We start from the raw sequence: 22,473 nt of genomic DNA, 5'->3' as shown, positions 1-22,473 counted from the left end.
AAAGGCCAAAACCACAACAAATCCCAAAGTGGGTATTTAGATGGATAGCAAGAGTATTCATCATAATCATATTTAATGCTACTATGAATTCTGGAAGGATTATTAAGTCTCCTGATTCAGAATTTGCTTTTACTGGGCTGGCTTACGACTAGATCTCAGTTATGGACAGATTATTTTACATATGCTGAATGTGAATGTTACAGAACTTAACATAAGATTTTTAATGAAGCGCAGGAAACCAGTCCAAAGAAAACTTTCTTATTCCTGGTGCTCTGCACTACAAGGAAAAGGGAAGCCAAGGTCATAAGATCAACCTAGCTCCAAAGATGAATTCCCCTCTTAACAGAAGACTCCTGTATAGCTGGGGGTATTGAAGAAAAGAGAATAGAGGCAGAGGAAGTAAGGAAGTTAAACTTTATATAGTCATAGGCGATCCTTTCACCCTTCTCACTTTCCTTGCCAGGGGCAAGCTATGTTTGCTTGACAGACCTCTGCTTTTTCTTGCCTTGATGTTCCATGTTTGCCTATCTGTGGCTCAGAAACAGTGAAGCATTTAGCTAAGTTTGACAATGCTATTAATAGTGTGCAAGAGCTGAATATTAATTTAGAAGGAGATCTAAGTGGCTTTACTCATAGCTTATTTTGAATACTCTACGTCCCAGCAGTCTCTGACTTCATTGCAACTAGCTAGCGATACCTACACTTATTTTCAGAAATGGCTGAGGAAAAAATATGCTTAAGCAGACATATAACAGATCTAATCTACTACCATTTCAGTGAACCAATAAAAGCTGGAACAAGGTAATGATTTTGTTAAGGCTACAGTTAAGAATGATTCAGTAGATCAATATAGTTGAAACAGTCAAACTAATACAGTAGATAATGGACTCCAATTGTGAGAATAAGACTAAAAAGAGTGCCATGGGGAATCAGAAAATTTTGAAAGGTTATGCAGTGCTTGTCTATGTCCTTAGGCAGGAACAACACTATAAGCCACCCTTGACCAACATTTACCCTATCCTTAAAGATGCCCAGTGGAGGTGGCTGCTGCTCCAAGCAATTGATTTTATTGTATTGCTACCCTTTCTGTTATAACGTTTGTCCTAATCACCAGTCTGAAAGGTTTTTTTGGTAATTTATGTCCAAGGCTTCCTGACCTAGCCACCATGGACACAGAGAACAGTTTGTCCTCTTCCACTCTGAAACCATTTCTGAGACACTCAAAAACTGGTTTTGTACGTCCTCCAGCCTTTCTTCTCCAAATTAAGGAAATCCAAATTCTTTCAGCCTGTTCCCTTAAGCCATGTCTTGTATTGGGACAATTAAAAGAGCAACCAGTTTCTTGTCAGCCAAAAGGCCTGGGCATTGTCAGACACATTATCATAGGAGCGTTCATTCTTGCATACAGTAGCACTTCTCTTTCCTTCTCCTCTTAGCATATGACTAATTAGATAGATGCAAAAAGTGATAAGGCCACAATCCCTCCCATAAGGCAATCCTTGTGCTCTATGTCATGGTGAAAATACGTACTAAAATTAAGTCTTTCTCATGCCCAACCTTCTGCACCACAATCTATACTTGAAGAAAGGAAAAAAAACCCCCAGGTTTTAGAAGGTCTGAGCTGTGGAGACAGATTTAGATTTTTGGATGAAGGAATGGGCTTATAACCACATCCATCAGGTCATGTTGTTTATACAAATATGCAATAAACCAGCCAATACTATCTGGCCTCTCTTGTCACTTATTCTTACGCATACAGTTGTTTCTGCCTTCTTATTGCTTAACAAAACACTCTGCATTTTGTACTGACAAAGGGATAGAGAACTCATATGAAGTTGTAACTGCCCTTTTGTCTTTTGACCAGTGTAATTTTTTTTCTTTTTACTTTTTTTATCAGAACACATACTACCCACAATTAAACAGATTTTTCCTAGAACCTGTTAAATCTGGGCTTGTGCCTATTACAATAAATATTTTTCAATTTGAAATTAATTTGAAATTCTATTGTCGGTGGGATTTAAAAGTCATATTTCTAGTCTTAGAGAGTTTTCCAGGCTCCCTCTTCAGGCAGCGCAATGACAGTTACATCTCCAGAAAGCAACTGAGTCTACTGAGTAGGAGATGTGTAAGAGAGGCAGTGAGAGTCGCGCTTGGAGACTGGCATCTCTCCACGCACTTCAGAGTCTCATTTACTTAGACTATCTGCTTCCCTTTTGACTATGGCAACTTTACTGAGTAGATCATCCCACCTGTTTCAAACACTTGTGTCAGGATGAGCTCAAGTGTGTGCTCATCATTACTCTACTGACTACAAAGAATGTGTAGACTCATTATCTCGTGCTTTTTTCTGAATGGCAGTTAGGCAATTTTAAATAAAATTAATCCCATGGTAAGTATTTATCTGCATGTTCATTGTTTCATACGATGGATTCTCATCTCCACATAGTTTCCTAGCAAGGGTAACAGAGATGGGAAGTAGGTTTTGTAGCCTGTTTGAGTCATTTTGGTTTTCTCTCAGCTTCTTTATCATCCAAGTTCTGTTTGAGAGATGACAATCGCAGGCAGCAGGCCAGGGTGAAGAGCTGGAGGCGTGAGTATCTTCAAATACAGTATCTAGATACACCATGGTTCACCTCTTAAGGCCCATCCTTATTTTGTTTTGAACTTACTACCCACTAGTTTTTATGCTATTTCTAGTATTTCTAATTCTTGTATTAAAAGAAATAGTAAACAAGAGTATCCTACTCACTTTCTGTGGGCATTCCTGCCTTCTGTCACATCCTCCTTTGTCATTTCTTTTCCAGAGAAAAGAGATCAAGTATTTTTGAACATTTCTTATGCAAAAGCAGTTTGATAACTTTGTTCATTCTTGTCACCCATCCTTGCAGGCAGTCCTGGCTGCAGTTTTCCTTAGCCTCTGTCAGCAGGGAAGTTACCCTATGGATAAGACAAAAGTTTAATTGAACAGTACAGACTGTGAGGGTGAGAAGGGAATCAGTCTTCTGGAGGAAGACTGCCAAATATACTAGAAGAATACGCCATGTGGTCTTACACGTTAGCCTCAGTCTCAGAAGCAGTAGTTCTTTCACCTCCTGCTACTGTAGTAGTACTTACTCACTCTGGGTTTGATCAGAGATTGCAGCCTCTACTTGAAAAGGCACTTGACTGCAGCTGGGAAGGGGCAATGAAAAATTTTCATTTTGAGCTATCAATCAGCATTGCTGGGTGAAAAAAAAAAAAAAAGAATAAAAAAGCCCTCTGAAAGCAAAACAAATCACCACAGCAGCAACTTGCCTGCTCACCTTGAGTCCTGCAGTAAGCCTTTGGGGACAAGGATAAATGCAAACCCTCCTTTACTTGGAATGGGCTTCCTGAGCTCTTGCAGGGTTTTGATGAGATCATGCTAAATTTGATCTCTGCTGTGGTTTTGATAATGGGCTGTAAAAAAGAACAGGAGGGAGAAAAAAATAAAAAACCCCACCACAACCGGCTGACTTCCCCAAACAAACACTGTCCATGACATTTGTAAATACTCAGAGGTGAAGTGAGGCAGAGAACAAACTTCATAATTTCCTGAGCACTTGTCAGAAGCAGGCTTGGCTTAGAGCAGATGAGCAGGATGGGGCTGATGGTCTAACTCGTCTGAGATCCGGCCTCCAGACACTCTACATGAAGGGGAGAGATGCCCCCTCATGGGTGATCATAGAATAATCTTGTTTCTGAAATCCCCTTTTCCCTAGTCTAAAAGGCTTGTGTATTCACTGAAGTGTGAGTCCATATTTCTCAATACCTGTTTTTGGGGCGTGGAAAGGAAAAAGCAACCACAGAATATCATTGCTCAATCAGACCTCTTCCATTTTGCTGGCCTCAGGTCTCCTTTAGTTCCTGTTTTCCCTTTTACCCTTCTACTGGAAAAGTTGGCCAAAGCCCTTTTTGAAGGAAAAAGAAGAGAAAAATTGGCCCTATGGAAGAGTAAACCTCTTGTGAGGTACAGGAAAAGTAATTTCCCTTTAATATGCATGACAAAAGGGTATCAATGCATATTGGGTCATATGATGGAGAGGAGTCATGGTATGACGCTGCAGTAGGTGTCTGATTTCTCAGGGGACTATGGTTGTGGGGGTTCCCCCCATAGCAGATGGCTGGCTGCTAGATCCCAAATTTGGTACAAATGATACTGGTGCAATGAGGAAGAGTCTTAGCATGTGGAGCTCAGAAGTGGAAGGTGTGAACCTCCTTAAGGATGCTTGAGATTTGAGAGGGCTCTCTGGGACATAAACAAAATATTAGATTTCTATATCTTTAATATTTTGCATTACTAAGCAAGATGAAGGTGATTCATGGTCTGCTAGGTTTTGGCATCCAAAAAATTTCTTCAAATTTGTGCATTAACATGAAACATGACAGTACCTGTGTTATGGCCTTCACTGAATATCAAGCCAACACTCCAGACTACCTAGCAAGGATTCAGACACCTAGCAGAAGCCTTTCCTAATCTTGCATTCAAGTAAAAGCTGATTTGTTTCTCTCCAAGTTTTTTTTCTCCAAGCTGCCCAGTTGATTTTACATTTTTGAACACATTGAACAATTTACATTTTGTGCTTTTCTGATTTTCTCTTCTTTCCTGTTGTCCTGTCACGATGTTTTATGGTGCCTAAGCAAGAAAGCTAGAGTTTCTGGTTTAAGCTAAATAAACCAGTGAAAATTGTGCTTTCACACCTCTTCTGAGCAGGACCTGCACACCTGCCTACTGCCTTGCTCTAACTGCCTCCACTACTACTGTTTAATACAAAAGAACAGAAGCAAAGAGACCCTTATCGTGTCACTGAACCAGTACAATATGCCTGATGGCGTAAGTGTTAATGTGCCTCTGATGATTTCTTTCCAAGGCTGTGCTTTCCATAATCATTAACACAAACAGCCAAAGGCAGATTAGATGAACCAGGTGGATTTATCTTTGTTTCTAGAGAAACTGTATAGCAAAAAATAATTGGCTATGATTTTTTTCACTGCACCATGGGCACATATCCAAAGCGAGATAGGAACAGATTGGAAAAGTAGTAGTGTGTTTTGCACTGTCTGCATTTGATTTGTGTGTGTATCAGGATCCCCACGCGGATTAGAGGAGGCTGAATTAGATGTTTGGTGCCAATTTATGCATTCCCTTGTATCCATAAGATGCCATTTTCTTTGATACTAAGGCTATTCTAAGCTTTTGGACAGTGGATGAGGGTCTTGAGGTAAGTGAAAATGAAGCTGACACCTGTACTAAGGCCCAGCAGCAGAACAAGAGTCTAAAGTAGCCATTAGGAAAGTACAATTTGGGTTGTGTCTTCCTTCCCTTCCCTTCCCTTCCCTTCCCTTCCCTTCCCTTCCCTTCCCTTCCCTTCCCTTCCCTTCCCTTCCCTTCCCTTCCCTTCCCTTCCCTTCCCTTCCCTTCCCTTCCCTTCCCTTCCCTTCCCTTCCCTTCCCTTCCCTTCCCTTCCCTTCCCTTCCCTTCCCTTCCCTTCCCTTCCCTTCCCTTCCCTTCCCTTCCCTTCCCTTCCCTTCCCTTCCCTTCCCTTCCCTTCCCTTCCCTTCCCTTCCCTTCCCTTCCCTTCCCTTCCCTTCCCTTCCCTTCCCTTCCCTTCTTTTTTCATGCTCAGAAGCATGAAAAACTTGAAAGAGAAAAATTATGAAGTTCTGCAGAATGATGCAACAAACAGAGGAGTATTTTAGGTTTCGTCACATCTCAAGGACATATCTCTAAGAAATTTAGTATCAACTTGGGTAAAAGGATTACAGGTTTTAGTCTTGCATCTCATGCCTTATCATGTACTGAGTTAATCCAGACAGTAGGCATTGTGGCTCTGCTTGTAAATTAAGGAATCATAGCATAGGTGAGTGTTTCTGTGCATATTGGGCATCCAGTCTCCGCTGCAATCAGGGGAGAAGCAAAGGTGAGCTGAGATGCCCACGTACTGTTTGAGTTGATCTCATGCACCCAGTCTGACCTTCAGTTGCCAGCGCAGGATGCAAAGGTGTCCATAGGTCCTGTGCCATATTTGACAGTTTCCTATGAATGTCTCAGATACCCTATTGTGTCTAAAATGGCATTAGAAGCAACAGATTCCTATCTATCTCCTAAGTCATCAGGCCTGGAGAGCAGTTCAGCTTACCCATATGTCAGCAACAGCATTTGATTGACTGATTTGCTCTCCAGGCTTCATTGACCATTTCAAGTGAACCGTCATTGACTATAATGAGAACTGAAAGACCCAGCGCAGTCGTAACACCAATGTTTAGACATGTATCTTAATCTGTGAGCTGATGCCCACCTTCGGTGACATGATAATGTCAAATATTTATTTTCCATTTCCCTTTCTAGCCTCACATGAAATTGCTGACAGATTTTTCCAATGGCCTTCTCCAAACAGAGAATAAATACATGCAAAGTATGTGAAAATCACAAGCCATAGGGTGGAGGGAGAGTGGGACAACGTCTGCAGCATCCTTTCAGGGCGTGAGTGTGGGTGGTGTGAAATTGTATAGTTGGCAAGGACTTTAGGACGAGAGGAAATGGCCTCAAGTAGCCCCAGGGGAGGTTTAGATTGGATATTAGAAAAAATTTCTTTACTGAAAAGGTTGTCATGCATTGGAACAGGCTGCCCAGGGTAGTGGTGGAGTCACCAACCCTGGAGGTGTTCAAAAAACGCGTAGACGAGGCACTTCAGAACATGGTTTAGTGGGCATGGTGGTGTTGGGTTGACAGCTGGACTCAATGATCTTAAAGGTCTTTTCCAACCTAAATAATTCTATGATTCTGTGACTTGCACTGTGCTGGCCCTGGGATCAGCAAGAAAGCTGGGGCACAAGGAAATGCTATTTATTCTGAAACAGGGTAGCTCAATGCCTGGGAGAAATAGATGGTAGCAGTTCTTTGCTTTGCTAACTTTCACTTAGATGAAACATCACCAAGAGCAACTCACTCCTATTTAGGAGTTGTGTCCAGGCTTTCTTTGGCTGTGTCTATACCAACAAATTAAATTGTGCCAGTGCATGTTACACAGACTTGATCAGTTATATTTTTAAATTCTTAACAATGGTCCCTGGCATCCTTTTGACCTGTGCCAAGTAGTGCTCACCCTGACAATTTCTGGGCTTGGTTTGGGTGTTGGTGCAGGGCAGACAGCATTCCCAATAGACAATGTGGATGTAGTCACCTCATTTGGGAGAGTAACAGTTTAATATAGTGGATGTGGCCAGGTCCTGCCAATTGACATCAGGACAAGATAATATGACCTGGCCCTGTTTAGTTTACTGTTATAGATGTGACCTTTTTGTTCAGATGGCATAAGGAGGATGCCAAGACAGGTTTTGAAGGACCAGCCTCCCTGAAGGACTGGAAATCAAGCACTGGATTCTGCTTTAAAAGACTTGGAGGCTTTCTCTGTGCAGCCACAAGACAGAGTTCAAGAGCAGACGATGCTTTTGTAAAGACAGAGCCTTTACTGTTGTGCCTCTGCAAGCCTCCTGGTTCCTCACGTTGTTTCCTCACACCAGATGAAGAGTGACCTTTTTGAATTCCTGAGATATTACTTAGTCCAGGGTGGAAATAGTTGGGTACCACCAGTTATTTGAGCAACACAGAAGGTCTGCAAACTTTCTTTTACCTGGATCAGTTTTTCAGTGGCTCCATGTTGGAGAGAAGCAATAAGGCTCACATTGTCTGATGAGGTGCACTGATATCTGTAGATATTTATATCATCTTTGTATTATTTCACCCAGAGCACTACAGCTTAGAGAGTGGCTCTGATTTTGTACTGCATTTAGGGGCCCTGGAGAATAATACAGGGCTTGTGTAGGCTTCAGATCTCTTGAGAAATCTATGATTATGGGCTTGATAATAGTCCATGTACTGTATATCTGTCTAATGATAGGGTACATTTGGAAGGAAGATTATATGTAATTTTAGTGCAGTTATTCTTATTTTTCTCCTAAATTTAGGATATCAAGAATGATCAGAGAGGAAGACCACACTCAGTTTTTGGAGGAACCAATCCATATTCACATCTGTGGAAGAAAGAGCAATGCCAAAAAAAAGTGAACATTTAGCAGCTCACTTTGTTGTTCTCTGAAGTTAGAACATTCCTTGTCCATTTGTCACTCTGTGGCTACTATTTCTGTTTACATAAGAATTCAATTCAGTTATTCAGATCGACAAAAAAGGCATCCTCAAAGGTGTTCATTCATAAAATGGTGTCATGCCACATCCTCAGTATTTTCTCCTTAATTTCCTCCTCCTTGAGTGAAAGCAATAAAGATGCAAAAAAAAAACCCAAAAGGAAGCCAATCCATTTTCTCAAAGATACATGTTATTCGGGAGGTGCTTTTAACTTACTGTTTGCTAGTTTCCACAACAACCCATGAGAATAAGCCATATGTTCTGTCTCACAGTACTGGGGATTATAATAATATGGATCCCACAAGAGGGGTCCTGTGGCACAGATGACACCAGGAGGGAGACAAACCATAGCTAAACCCCAAACTGCTGCTCAGCCTGCTGTGAATCTTGTCCTGGTGTGCTGCAGTCCTCCAGGTTCCTATCTTTACTCTGCTGTTCTGTTTCTGGTTTCCTGATTTTTGACCTACCTTCTCGTCGTGATCCTGGTCTTTGCTCTTTCGTCTAGGTATTTTATCATACCTGCATTTGGAAATCCAAACTGTAAGGCAAAATTATCATTTTGGTCTTTACTGAATCAAGCTTCATTTATTTAAGGCTGCTTCACTTTCCTTAGATAAATGAAACTCCAGGAAAGGCTGGCCCAAGATCCAGTGAGTTTGGCAAGCCAGTTGGGATTGAATCAGAGAAAAAGTTGGTTTGTCAAATCTACCACAAGTCAGCTATGGGAAAAAAGAGGTGGCATTTTCCCAACTATCTGAAGGGATATTTTCCACAAAATGATAATCTGTCAGCATTAAAGCTCTCTAGCAATGGTTTGATGGATGCACAGGGGCAGGTCTCGTACTTAAAACTAACCTTGTAGAGAACATATAGAAAGACATTGCCAGTGAATGTCATAGAACTTTATCCCATAGAAAATTCGGCCAAACTTTGTATTCTTTGGGGAAAGAGAAGGGAATTAAAACAAAATATTTTCTTGATCAGCAAAAAAACCCTTGACTTCTTTGCCAACTCCCCTCCCCCCCAGTATCTTTAATTGGGCAGTTTTTTATATTCACAAAGTCTCATTTTATTTTTGCCTAAAGCTGGTAAGTTTTGGAGAAATCTCCACCTCTGAATGTTTATTCTTCTTGGCTTTGCACAATTGGTTAGAAGACAGCAGTGGTGTCTAGGTACTGAAGAAGCCAGGAGAGCAAAGATAACTGTGATAGATTCCCAAGAAGCCTCTCAGCATAGGGAATAAACAAGGAGCAAAAGTACCAGGCCACTTCTGCAACAGCAAATCCTCATCCACTAGTTTCATACTATCCCTTGTGCCTGGAAAGCTGGAAAGTTGGCAGCCTGAATCCTGGCTTGGACGTTTCATAGGTGGCTGTGATGCCAGAAAGCCTGGGAAGGTGGGCTGGCAGGAGACCAGCTGACTAACCTGACCGCTCACTTGAAGAAGTCATCACATTCCTGAAGAACGTTGCAGCACTGTGCAGAAAAACATTTTCCAACAGAAAACTCCTGCCTGAGAATCTTGGACCAACTCTACAATGGTGGGAGCGGACTAAATTCTTGGAGGGCTGGTACTGTATTGAGTTTGAAGTCTTACCACTTGCCTGCGTAACTGTGTGCCTTCAAGAAAACACTAGCGAAGGGTTAGTGATAACTTACATATACTACTGGGAAGAGAAGAAGGTGGCTAGCTGTAGAAGAGACACAAGCTACAGAGAGAAGTGGAAGGTGGGGAGGTGGAGGATGAATAAACACTGGGTACGAAGGTACGGCTGGAGCAGTTCTCCATTCATCATCTGAAATGGATGCAGACAGAAATGCCAGTGAGCACAGGGTTAGTTGTCCTTGGGGAGGAGTGCCTTTCCCATCCCATGCCCAAGCAATGCCCTCTCCTGCCTGTCGTGGGAAAAGGCTGAGCAGCTCCATTAACACCAGGACAACTCTGTCAAGTGCTAAATGCAAACCAACCTTTAAGTCTGAGTATTTTCTATCCCAACCCACTGCGAGGGAAGGAGATATACACAGTTACCTGGCTCAGCAGGTAACAACAGCTCTTCCAGCAGCTCAGATGTATGAGCCAGTTAGTAACTCTTGGTGGACTATCTGCCACCTGCGGTCTGTGTTGCTATCCCTGTGCGAAAGTGCTGTAGCAGTTAACAACCTGAGTGGTATTCTTCAATTAGAGCTTGTAAAGGTAGGATTCATCGGTCAGTGGGAAATGCTTTGGTGTGCAGGTGTATTTTAGAGCACCACCTTGTAACATTTGTATTGTTTAATGTGCATTCTAGCCAGCATCAAACTAAGCTTCCAGCTGTGACTGTAGCTAATTTCTCTTGCATTTGGGGCTTAGGTACTGAATGGAAGAGTGGGTTCTAACAATTTTCTAGTTGAAAAGAAAGTTTGAATTGTAGCACAATATTGAATAAATGATTGTTATATGAAAAAAGAAAAAGTTGCTTTTATGTATTGTTCAACAAAAACAAGTCCAAAGTTTAGCTACGGTGAAAATAATGGAATAGGATACTGATATAATAAGAGTGCAGTGAACTTAATGGCTTGGTTTCTTTTAGCTAAAAAGTATTTTTGTGACTCTGTTGGTATTAATTTATATGAATTTGCATTATCCATTAACCCATTGCTTCATCAAATAGCTCTTTTACAATTAAAAACATGTTGTCAGGAACAGATGCTGACAGTGCTGAACATTGTTCAACTGTATTAAGCACAGAAGATCAGCTGCCTTTGAGTTCTCCTCCGTGCTCTGATTCCTGATCCCACGCCAGAGAAGTAGTTGGACTGACCAAGCAATAGTCAAGTTCATCAGGTGAACAGAGAGGATGAATGGACATTATATTGCGAGGAAGACCACAGCTCTGTGCAGCTAACACACGATACAATGCTTTTAAACACTTAAGCAGTAAGATGCACGGGAACATGAAGTTAAGAAATAAGTGTGCGTCTCATATTAAATGCTTTTTTGGTGTTTAGCTGAAAAGGTGGGTAAAAGGCTCCTCTTCCTATTAGCTAATGGAGTTGGCATGTTGGCTTTAGTTGAGAGGTTTGGTACAGTAGCAGAATTGGAAGGCCTTCATTTGAATTCTGCTTGAACAATCATGCTGGAAGCCGCTATATTCTCAAAACAAGGTGGTTTTGGCTGTAGCTGCTCAAAACAGGAAGCAAAATGAGGCAACTTAGAAAATGTGATAAACTTCATCTCTGCCTTTGGTCTCACCGTATAAGCTGGAGAGGGGTGGTGGGAGGGAGAGCTTTTGCTACCTTCCCATGTAGAAATGTACCTATCTTAAGATGAGTGCAACTGATAGCTGCTGCTGCTGACCACATCCTTCCCGTTCCCTGAATCACCACCTGCAGACTCTGCTTGGGGCTTCCTGTGCCACCACCGACAAGCCAGCAGAGATGCAGCCAGCTGCTCCCCTGCACAAGGAGGCTATAGACACACGTGGGGGGGCCAACATGTCAGTGGAATCCCCCCCCGCCAATGCCTACCAGCTTCCCATAGCAAAGAAACCGTTTTTTCTATGCAGTCTCCATCCAATACAGCAGGTGCAGTGTGAATCTCACAATGCCGGATTTGTGATGTGTTCGACAGAGATTTACCTGGGGTTTAAGAAATGGAGGAAGTGTAAGACAAAGTATCAGCCCTGTGTTCCAATGAGCCCTAAATACTGTCTCTGACAATATCTGTCATGCAAAGATGACAATGATCAAAGTAGGCAGCTGAGACACAGCGTGGGATCCCCCCCCAAAACTTTGCATCTAGTATTTACTTTTAGCATTGAGCACTGGAAGTCTGGCTGCTCTACGCATGATGGAAGGGGTCCATGCGTGGTTAAGGCTGTGGGTTGGACTGCAGGGTGTGGAGTGTCTCCTCAGCCTGCAGCCCATGGGCTTGCAATGACGAAGAGTCCCTTGATCAGGCCTTGGCATTATGGAGATGTCACGGGACTCTCCCATACGTTATCTCAAAGGGAATGAGTTTGTAGCTTTGAACCTGGCCACCTCAGTTTTGAGCTTCCAATTTCAGGCCTTCCTGTGCATTGCAGAAAGCCCACAAGATACCCCAACATCAGTTGTCTGTCCTTCTGAGCTTCAAATGAGCAAGCAGCTCTGAACAGCTGTGGGAAGGAACTTTTCCATAGTTAACTTAAGAAAGATGTTTACCAATGCTCTTTAATGCGCCTTTCTTGTCCAGACTTGAGTTAAAATTCAGCTTAGAAGAAATATCACCTGTTAATTGTTTTTTGGAAGCAACCCTTCCAACTCATTTCCCAGGACTGGACTTGCTGAGCTGACTTGAAATAAATAAATGATATATTAGTGAGAGTACGATCAATACAGCATGCCTGTCGGCAAAAGTACAGATTGGATGCTTTCCTTCCCACGTAATAGATGCATAGCATTATCAGAAATAGCATATTTCCCAGGTGACTGCAAGGGGTGTAAAGACAAGATAATTTTCTCTGGGGGCACTATTTTCTTGATGTTGTCTATCAACTGCTACTGCATAGGCAATAGCCAATTAACTGGCAGATGTAAATAGCTCTCAAATATCTTGCCTGTCAGTGTTTTTTTGACTTATGCTGAATTCAGTGACTCAGTTTTCACCTTTGAATAACGTAAGGAGAGTGGAATGGAGGGAAGGTATTCTCCTGGAAGGTAGACCATGTCTTCTCCACCTTTCAGTGAGGAACAATTACTGATCATCTAAACAGCTGAGTCCAAGATCACCAGGTCTGAGTTTACTGGGAAGGAACAAAAAGGGATGAAAATACCTTAAGTGGCTGTGGATAGAGCAAAACCAGAGCGTAGTGTCTGCTATCCCACTCCTTGGCCTAGCTAACTGGCTGAAGTTTGAAACCAAAAATCAATTCAGCATCGAAGCCATTCTCTGAAGGTGCTTGGCCAAATCTTGACTGCATGAAAAAATTAGGGATTTTATTGCATAAGATGGGGCATGCTGGTGGGTTTGTTCACCTTGACCTGACAGATACAAGGTATCGCAGACCAAGAAGGAAAGGGAAGTAATTTAAACGGTTAGTAAGCACCAAAATAGATTAAGGACTGTTCCTAGAGATGGTATCACCCTGAAAAAAACAGTGTAAGAATCACAAAGAATCACCAAGAATCACAAATGTCATCTGCTATGGAGGATTCAATGCCAGGACCTTTGGTAAGTGAAAGAATGGTCTGGGTATTTTCATGTTTTAGATACTCAGATCTTTTTGGAATAGACAGAACAAAACCTTACTGCAAACGGAAAAGAAGATTGCTTTGGTTAGGAGGTTGCTGTAAAGCTGGTTTTTTGCCTTAGATAAAGTTTGTTCCCTCCTAGAACACTTATCCTCTGTTCTCGTATTTAAGAAAAAAAGAGGGACTTACTTCTCTGGGAAGTAATCTTTCTGAACTAGCCAGGACATAATACATCAAAAAAAAAAAAAGCAAAAGAAAGAGGAATGGTTTGATAGGATTTCAAAACATGTTGCATCACACAAGAGAATACGGAAGCAGTAGGATTATCTCAGGAAAGTGTGAAGAAAAGCCCAGTAGCTGTGAACAGTGCTCTCTCTCAATACCTTTTCACAAAATTCCCATCCCTGAACCTCCTCCTGTTGGTCCCCTCCTGTCTCCCTCTCCAAAAGAGGGTAGGATCCAGGCAATTTGATTTCTGGCTTTCTGGTGTCACAGCCCACAGAGTTCTCATTAACTGGCTTGTCTTATCATCAGAAGGGGCTGTCAACTATTTTTATTAAAGGGAAGAAAATGGAGACTTTCCGTCTCATCGCTCAGATTCGAGAGCAAGGACCGTAAGGAAAGCCCTGATACTGCGAGACTTACAGCTGTGAAGAATCTGCTTTTCTTCCCTCAGGGATGAACTAAGAGGCTCAGCTAGCTTCTTTTTTTTCCCCCTTTCAATCTTTCCTGCCTTTTTCAATCAGAGGTGTGATTTTTCATGTGTTGCCCTTAGCCCCAAGTGGCTAGGCAACTGCTCCTTCATGTGCAGCCTCATGAGCATAGGAAGTCTGTCTCACTCCACATTATTATTCATGAGGATTGTGAGCTAAGGCAGTATTAAAAGGCTCATCTCCTTGGGGAAAAGACAAACAACTCTCCAAGGCTGGAGAGGTGGAAGCTCCAGAGCATCATTCAGAACTGGTGAGCAGTACCTGAAAGATTCATTTTGTCAAGCAAAGATTAGGTGTCTCTTGCTGTTTATTTCTTGCAGATGAATCCCGCTGATCTCTCTTGAGTACATAGCACAGTTGTGCCAGAAAATGAGTAACTGATTAACGTCTGTAGAAAGTGGCCCATGGGGAGAGCAACAAGGCTTCGCCATGAATCTTTCCATCAACTGTAAAAGCTGGAGGGTTGTCCAGATGCCTTGCAGTTAAAGATGAAGCACAGTAGTAGGAGATGACTAACTCCAGCTTGGTGATGACCATACAGGCTTCTTTAAGAGGAACACCTTCTCTCCTACACTTGACAGCACCGTCTGTCACAGGAGCCAGTTGGTTGCTGAGGATTGAGGTCTCTGCCTCCTGTACCAGGGTGCTCTGAGCCTCCTGGGTTGTGGTGCTGCAAAAAGAAAATATTGGTAAGTTATACTCAGACAGACTAATTAGTCCTCAATTAAATCCACCTCTAGGGTTCTTTGAAGAGATTTCTCAAATATTCTGGTGTTTTTCCCTTTTCTATTTCTCAGTTCACCCATCCAAATGCTTCTTGGAAATTTGTGAGCTATTCGCTCACTGGATGGGCTATTATGTTCAGAGAAGCAATTTTCTCTGCTGCCTCCCATAGACTGTGACTGAGGCCATCTTCAGCACCAAAAAGGAGGACAATGAATCACGTTACTTTGATCATTTTTCAATGCTGATTTTGCTTTTATTGTTACAGTTTTATACAGTACTATCAAGCAATGACACCCATCTCCCATGGTGCTCAGAGCTTTAACGATTCTGTATGACCCTGTCCTGCTTGCCATAAATAGAAGGAAGTTTTGGCTACCAGGCTGTCCGTCTGCCTGAATCGCCTGTCTTTTCAAAACCGCTGTGGATTGATTTCAGACCTCAGAGGAAGACCTAGAAATCAGCGGTCCCTAATCCTGTTGTTTAGGGGAGTGTTGGCAAACCGATTCCCTGCTCAGAGCTCTGAGAGGTGGTGAGAAAGTCTGATGTTTTAGCATGGCAAAAGAGCCATCAGGAATAGGGTTGGCGTAACTGATGCCAGCTGAAGGGGGAGAAGTAGACTGGATGACCGCTGAGGTCCCTTCTGCCCTTCTTTTCTGAAGCTGCTTCTTCAGGCCCTTGCTGTGTGAGCAGATACTGTGTTCAACCTGGAACTGGTTCCTGGGAACCCTGCAGGCTGCGTATGGTCTGTACCTGCCATTAGCAAAGCTTGTTAAACATTCTTTCTTTACAGAGACTTTATATTAAATTTTTAAATTTTTGTAAATTGGCTAATTAACAGTGTTTTGTACCTGATCTAAATTCCATTAAAGTCAGGGGAAAACTTTCCTCTCAATTTCAGTGAGCTTTCAAAAGGTCTTTCTGTGTTTACTTGTGATAAATATACCGACAGCATACACCTGACACTAACGAAATTGCAATGCCTCCGTCTCTTTGTGGAAAACTGACAAATACTTCCTTTATAATTATGATGCAGAATCAGGTCTGCTATCTCATTATAGCATGAATGATTTGTGTAGGGGTAGTCACTTCTGCATTCTTTTATCTTGCCTCCAGAATTTACTTATCAATCATGGCTTTCTTCGATGTGATTGCAGATTATTCCTAACCACCTTCAAGCCATAAAAAGAAACAGATCATCAAAACACTTTGCCTGAGCATAACAGGAAGCCAAGTAGGAAATCTTCTGCCTCTTACAAATGCAGTACCTGAAAGAAGATGTCTTAAAACAGCGAGTCTCTCGTAACAACAAGAACAACAGAAAATGTGAAAGATGATACAATTCAGATCAAGGCTATTGATTCCAAACCTCCTGGCACATCGTTGGAGGGGTTGATCAGCAGGCAAAATATAAAACCTGAGGGAAAAAAAAATTAGAGAGAATTTTTGAGTACCAGATTATGGTTTAAAGTCAGCTGCAAAACTAGGTCTGGGCATATTTCCCATTTGAGCTAACAGTGATAGGTGTGAGTCAACCTGAACACCACCCCCAGTCTTCTTCTGAGGTCGTTGTCTTACTCTGATTCACCCCCACACAGAAAAATGCTTAAAGTTATATAAAAGCATGCTTTTCCATAGGAGATGAGGCTGCAATCAGTTTCTTCCCTGCTAGTTTTAGCTTTCTTCTCCATCTGACAGGCTTTGTCTCTAGGAACGATAAAGACATCTTTGTTCTCTTTTGGCACGAGACTCTTGTGTGGGCGTTAATAAACAAGTGGATAAAGGCAGTTGTTTGGTATTCTAGGCCCACCACATGGAGCTGTAAACTGCCAGTTGCTCAAATTAGAAGAGGATAAACTTTGTTTACCTCTTTTCACCCTTGGCTACTCTTCTGGAGATAGACAAATCCTCAGCGGGTGCCAAGCATTAGAGCTTCCTGAATTGTAATGAAACAAGATGTAAAGTTCCTGCAATCAGTTATGCCTCCTGAGAATCAGTCTGTCGGAGGCGTATTTGCTTTGAAAGAAAGACTGTAAAGCTATTTGCTCTGGCTCTTAATAGGCCAGAGGCAGAGTAGCAACATCTGTGTGTTCTTCTGCCTGAGGGATTTATCCCCACCAAGGTATGTCACTGGAGGAAATCCTTGCTCAAGGTGGAAATAGCAATATCCATCCTACCTTTGGAGTGCCTCTGATGACCCTGTGTGATGAATCTCCTGCTTCACTCTGCACTGTGGCACTCATGCATAAAAACGTATTAAGGAGTAACACTGAATGGGGGTAGAAATCCCAGTTTGTTGCAACTGGGGTTTTGGGGTTTTGTTGGTTTTTTTTTTTTCATGAGAAATATTCTGTAAGTCAGTCATGTGGTTAACTGGCCACTACTGCACTTAAGAGAATATAGAAAACCAGATCAATCATACCAAGAAAAAAACCAAAAAATAGGAACAGTCCTGTCCCCCCTCCCAAATCTTGGTAGTCCTCTAAAGCTACAGTAGAGTTCTGAAGTCTTGCAAACAACAGAGAGATTGGAGGACTCAAAACAATCAAAATTTATCTCAGTTTAATAACCCCATTGCATATAAATTTATTTAAATATAAAGACCTGAAGTTAAAAAAAGAGGAATATTTCTTAGTGAATATTACCAGCTATGTCTAGCTGGTACAAAGGAGGTGGAATTCCAGAAAAGGAGATGGTTTGAGCATTTTTTTCTTTTTTCTTTTTTTTTTTTTCAGCCAAGGGAGCAACAGTATTCTGTATTTTAGCATGTTATTTCCCATTCTTTCAAAATCATGCCATCAGCAAATTCTTCTTTCCTAGCATCATTTTAAGTTAGAGAGAACCGGTCCTAGCAAGCGATTCCTCCCGTCTATCACACACTGCATCCCTAGGATGAAATTACTGGCTGAGATACAATGCCTACAGCTCGAGATGATTCCTAGCCCATTTTAGTTCATATTTGTGGCTACAAATTCTCTTGATTCTGTGGTTTTGATTAGTTTCTTAAACACCAATTAAACCTTTACAGTCCTTATTAAAAAAAACCCCAAACAAACAGAAAAACTCTGAAATATCTATGTACATGTGTTTGTGATTTATCAGCGCAACTGGTATTTTACAGTCAAAGTTTAAGGTCCATAAGAATATCCTGATGCACAATTTAATTATACATCTATAACTCCGAACAAAATAAGCAGAGGTTTGGTGGCTGGGTTTGGGTTTTTTCCTTAAGTTTGCTATTTTTGTCACTGTAGTGATGGCAACGGTCTTCTCTTTGGATAATTACACCTATGCTGCTGAATGCTGCTTCTCATTCACACTTCATACCCAGCCACTGGGTTTGTACTGCTACCTGCTATTACTGCAAAACTTTGCAAAACCAACCTACTGTTCCGTTTCCCATGATTATTCATTAAAACAAGGCAAAACTTTGACATTTGCCAGAAAAGGAACTGCATGTCAGCTGCAAGTTTTGCTGGGAGTTTTTGAAATTTGCTCTTAGTCAATTTTTTTGGTAACAAGAAAAACAAGCAACTAATTGAAATGTTTTTATCTGAGTTAGAGAGAGGCTGTGTTTACAGGGAAGAGTAGAATTTTAGGCTGGTGGCAATTGCAGTTTAGGACAGACTTCTTCCCTCTCTACCACATTCTTTCCTTTCTTTGTGTGGAAACACCAAGTTCTGTATTTCTGCAGGGATTTTCACCCATACAAGTGCAGGATGGGGAATGGCTGGTTAAGGTCTAGAGGGGAGAGCGGACCCCAGGCTTCCCGTACATCTGCAATGTCACAGATGCCACAAAATCTGATGTCACACCGACACACTTTAGGCAAAAGCAGCATCTGCAAGACCCGTTCCAGGGTCCTTTAAGTCTGCTCAGCTTTGGGTATGGCCCCAGGTGTGGGGCCAAAAGTGATGGAGCAGCAGGAAAAATTATTTACACATCTAAAAGCACAACCTATGGGGAAAGATGGCAGGAATTGGGGTTGCTCAGTGTAAAGATACAACCCTGAAAATATAAGGGTGCATGCCTCCAGAGGCAGTCAGCCAAATCACTAGTGTTAGCTGATCTGAGAAACCTCCAGTTCTAGGAATCCCACATCATTCCTCAGTCTTTTTCCTAGGGGTCCTCTGCTCCAATTTTTCTTCTAAAACCTGAAATTATTTTACCTGCAATTTTAGCCTTTTCCATGATAATTGTCTTTAAACGAGCAAAAGATGATTCTTCTTAATGAGGGAAACATCTCATCTCTATATCCCAAAGAACAAGGTTTGATTTTTTTCTCCACCTTTCCCAGGTTTGAAGAAAATGTTACTTCCCTTTTTTATTTTTTTTTTTACGACTACAGGATCTCTTTTTTTAGCCCGTAGCCCAAACATTCAAGCCCTAAAAGTGTTTACAATATAAAAGACAAAGGTTTGGAGGAAAAATATGTTTCCTGTTACAGATTGGGGAGAAAGTACAAGCTCTTCAGAGTTTTAGGTGAGCAGGCACCATTTCTTGCGCCACTGAAGTCATATACTTTACTAATTTTAAGATGCAACTTCTTTTTAACTGAAAGTTTCTATCGGGCAGCTTTGGGAGAAAATATTACTGTCTCTGTAAATTTCTTAAAACTTACAATCAGATTGTGTATGATTATGGGATCTGACACTGGCACAGAGAAATTAAGAGCGGGAACCATCTTGTAAACTAGGACACTTAATTTATACAATTAAATGTGTTTTGAGTAATAAATCTGCCATTAGAATCAATGAAGGATCGATCAGTCTAGGAAAAGATCTGATTGATCATTTGAAGGCAACTCATGCCATTTGAATTGCCCTAAGGGATCCCTCCTGATCACTGTTTTCTGGTCCAAGAGGGTACAAACCACTGACGTTTAGGTAACTGAATAAAACCGTCTGTGTCTATAGGAAAATGCAGCTCTCCTGAGCTGCGAATGCTGCTTGTGATTGCCTTACCATCCCGAGGCTCCACCTCCTTTCATCTCTAGATGACCTGGTCCTGGCAAACATTTTCTTTTGCTCACTTTCAGACACAAAAAGTCACTAATGCATCACCTTCCTATGCTTTAAATTTATATACTCCATTAATTTTTCTTTCTCCCTTTCTTATTAGACCCATGTTGTTACTGATTCTTTGTGCAAATGAAAATGCAGATGTACTCATTTTCCTTTGTGTTGCCCATCCTGGGTAGCTCTTGTCTTTTATGATTTAATCGCTTTTTTAAATGGACCCACTTTGCATTAGAGCTGAAAGGTAATGTATATCCAACAGATGCTGTGCATGGGTATGTAATGAGATTATGAGATTCATTTCAAGCACCTCGTGTGCTGTGCATTAGCTGAAACGTCTCCAATGAATTCATAAAATCAAGGCTTCCCCTGTAAGTAACTTCTCAGCAATTTGAATGGCATTTTGCATATTAAATTCTAGGCCTGATTTTATTGGCACTGCTGGTATGCTTACACTGATAATTATGCCTAGTGGTTGGCAGAGTATGTTTTGTTGTGGGTATTCAGCTCATAACGTACAAAAACAAAAGCACGAATTGATCTTGAACTATGCCTATGTTTTGCATTAGACAACAGTTAGATCCAAAAGTTCTGAAAATATCCCAGCAGGGATCACCATCAACCTTTGTTGAGCAAAAATGCTTCCTAATTTCTCTCTTTTTTTCATCTATTGCTATTTGTAACAGAAGATTCAAAAGGAAAGACAAAGGGTCCTCTTGATCAGAACATTTTATCTCCTGCTAGTTACAAGAAGTGGATTTGACAAAGCCTAGATTTCAAGATTCCCCACATCGGGAAATGCTTTCACCTGGAAGCTGTTAAAGAACAAGAAGACAGTCCCTCCTCTTCTGCTTGTGCTTTGACCTGACCTCCATGCCCTCTGTGTTTTCCCAGACTGAGTAGGGTCTCCAAGGTGAAAGTGAGTGTGAACTCCTCTAGTTTTTGGATCTCATAACTTTGATGAGAAATAGTCATATAGCTGTGTCGGTTCAGCCAAGACTGCTGAGCTCATGAACTTGCACAGAGCAGAACATGAAGTGCATAAAAATGTGCCAGAAACAGGATATACCTGTGTACACTTAGATGCTTTAAGTGGTTGTTGGACTTGCCTTCTTCCACAAAAGCCTCAAATTCTTTATTCCTGATTATGAGACGTGAGGACTGTTTGGGGTTTCAGGTCTGTACCTGCTTTCCTCTTTCCATGGCCACAAGCGTGTCGCTGAATCTCAGTGACACCAACAGATGTGCCGTGTGGCTATTTTTTCACAGATTTTCTGGCTCTTTATCCAGTTTTTATTGCAAAGAATTATTCTGGGAAGCCAAGATAAGAGATGCATTCAGAAAAAAACCCAGACATTTCACTTAAGACATCTCAAAATCTTCCAACGTAAAAGCAGACTTAAAAGCTTAAACTCTAAGTCTTGCGTGGCAGAACAATCTCCCCAAGGTTTAACAGCTATCAGACCCTATTCATTCAACGCCTTCAAAACAGCAATTACACGCACTGCCTTTCTGAAACCTTTTAGATACGGGTGTTACTTTTATTGAACAAGCAACAGATGAGTATCAGAAGTGAGATAAAGCAGCTCATTAATAAAACGGCTCATTAATAAAACAGCTTTAAGCTTTTATAGAATCTTTCACCTGAGGACCTCATAGAAAACTCTGAACATCTGTTAAATAAGTGTCAATACATCTCACTAGCTTCCTTAGAACAAATGCCGTTCAACTCCAGCCATGTTTTGATATCTCAGCATAGAGCATCCTTGGGATGACTTAAAAGCTACTAAAGCCAATGGCAATCTTTCCCTTGTCCCTTCCAGAATTTGGATCAGGATGTGTATTCAATACTATCTCACAGCCGTGGTGCTTTAAAGATATAAACAAGACAGCTTTTACTTAGTATGAGGTTGGCTGCTTCTAGTTCAGTCCTGAAGAAGGGGTTGAGTCTCTGGAAGCTCCTTTGTTGTTTCCAGCTGTATCAGCTGGTCTAGTAAAATATATCAGCCCTTACTGCAAAATCTATTTTCTGTAGACCAAGCAGACAGATTTTTTATATGTCCTGGGAAATAATGAAGGCTACAGAGGACTTCTGAGAAGGCAGTTCCTCTCTGGTTGTGTTCTCAGAGCAAAACAGAGATGAGATTAGGTGTTTACATAGTAGCCTCGGTGCAATGCAGAGAACAAGAGGGATGACAGCAAGATAGCAGCAGCTGGTCGGGAAGGCTCCCAGTCTCCAGAAGGACTCAGAGCTCCTGAAAAGTTTAAGCTTGCACTCAGGAGCAGACCTTGACCGATGGCCAGTGGCTTGGTTCACTTGTTGCCACCAGTGCTGCTTAGACAACTGCTTTTAGCAGGCACTGCAGTGTCTGTCGCCTTTGCCGGCTCTGTCTAAACATATCCATAGAGGCAACTCACACGATGTCTTTCCTGGGTGGAAGAGGCAGCCTGAGACATCTCCGTCCTACATACACACAGCCTCACACATAGTCCCTGTTAGCAGTCCAGATCTGCTTGAAGGACTATGCTGCAAAACTTGCTGAGGAAACTATGTACATTAAAAATAACCCTCCAATGCGGAGAACAAGGGTTTGATAAAAGCCCGGATCCTCTCCCTCACTGGGTTGTCAGAGTGTCAGAGTAT

The sequence above is a fragment of the Harpia harpyja genome, chromosome 1 (assembly GCF_026419915.1).
Source record: "Harpia harpyja isolate bHarHar1 chromosome 1, bHarHar1 primary haplotype, whole genome shotgun sequence".
NCBI lineage: Eukaryota > Metazoa > Chordata > Aves > Accipitriformes > Accipitridae > Harpia > Harpia harpyja.
This window is presented reverse-complemented; position numbering follows the sequence as displayed.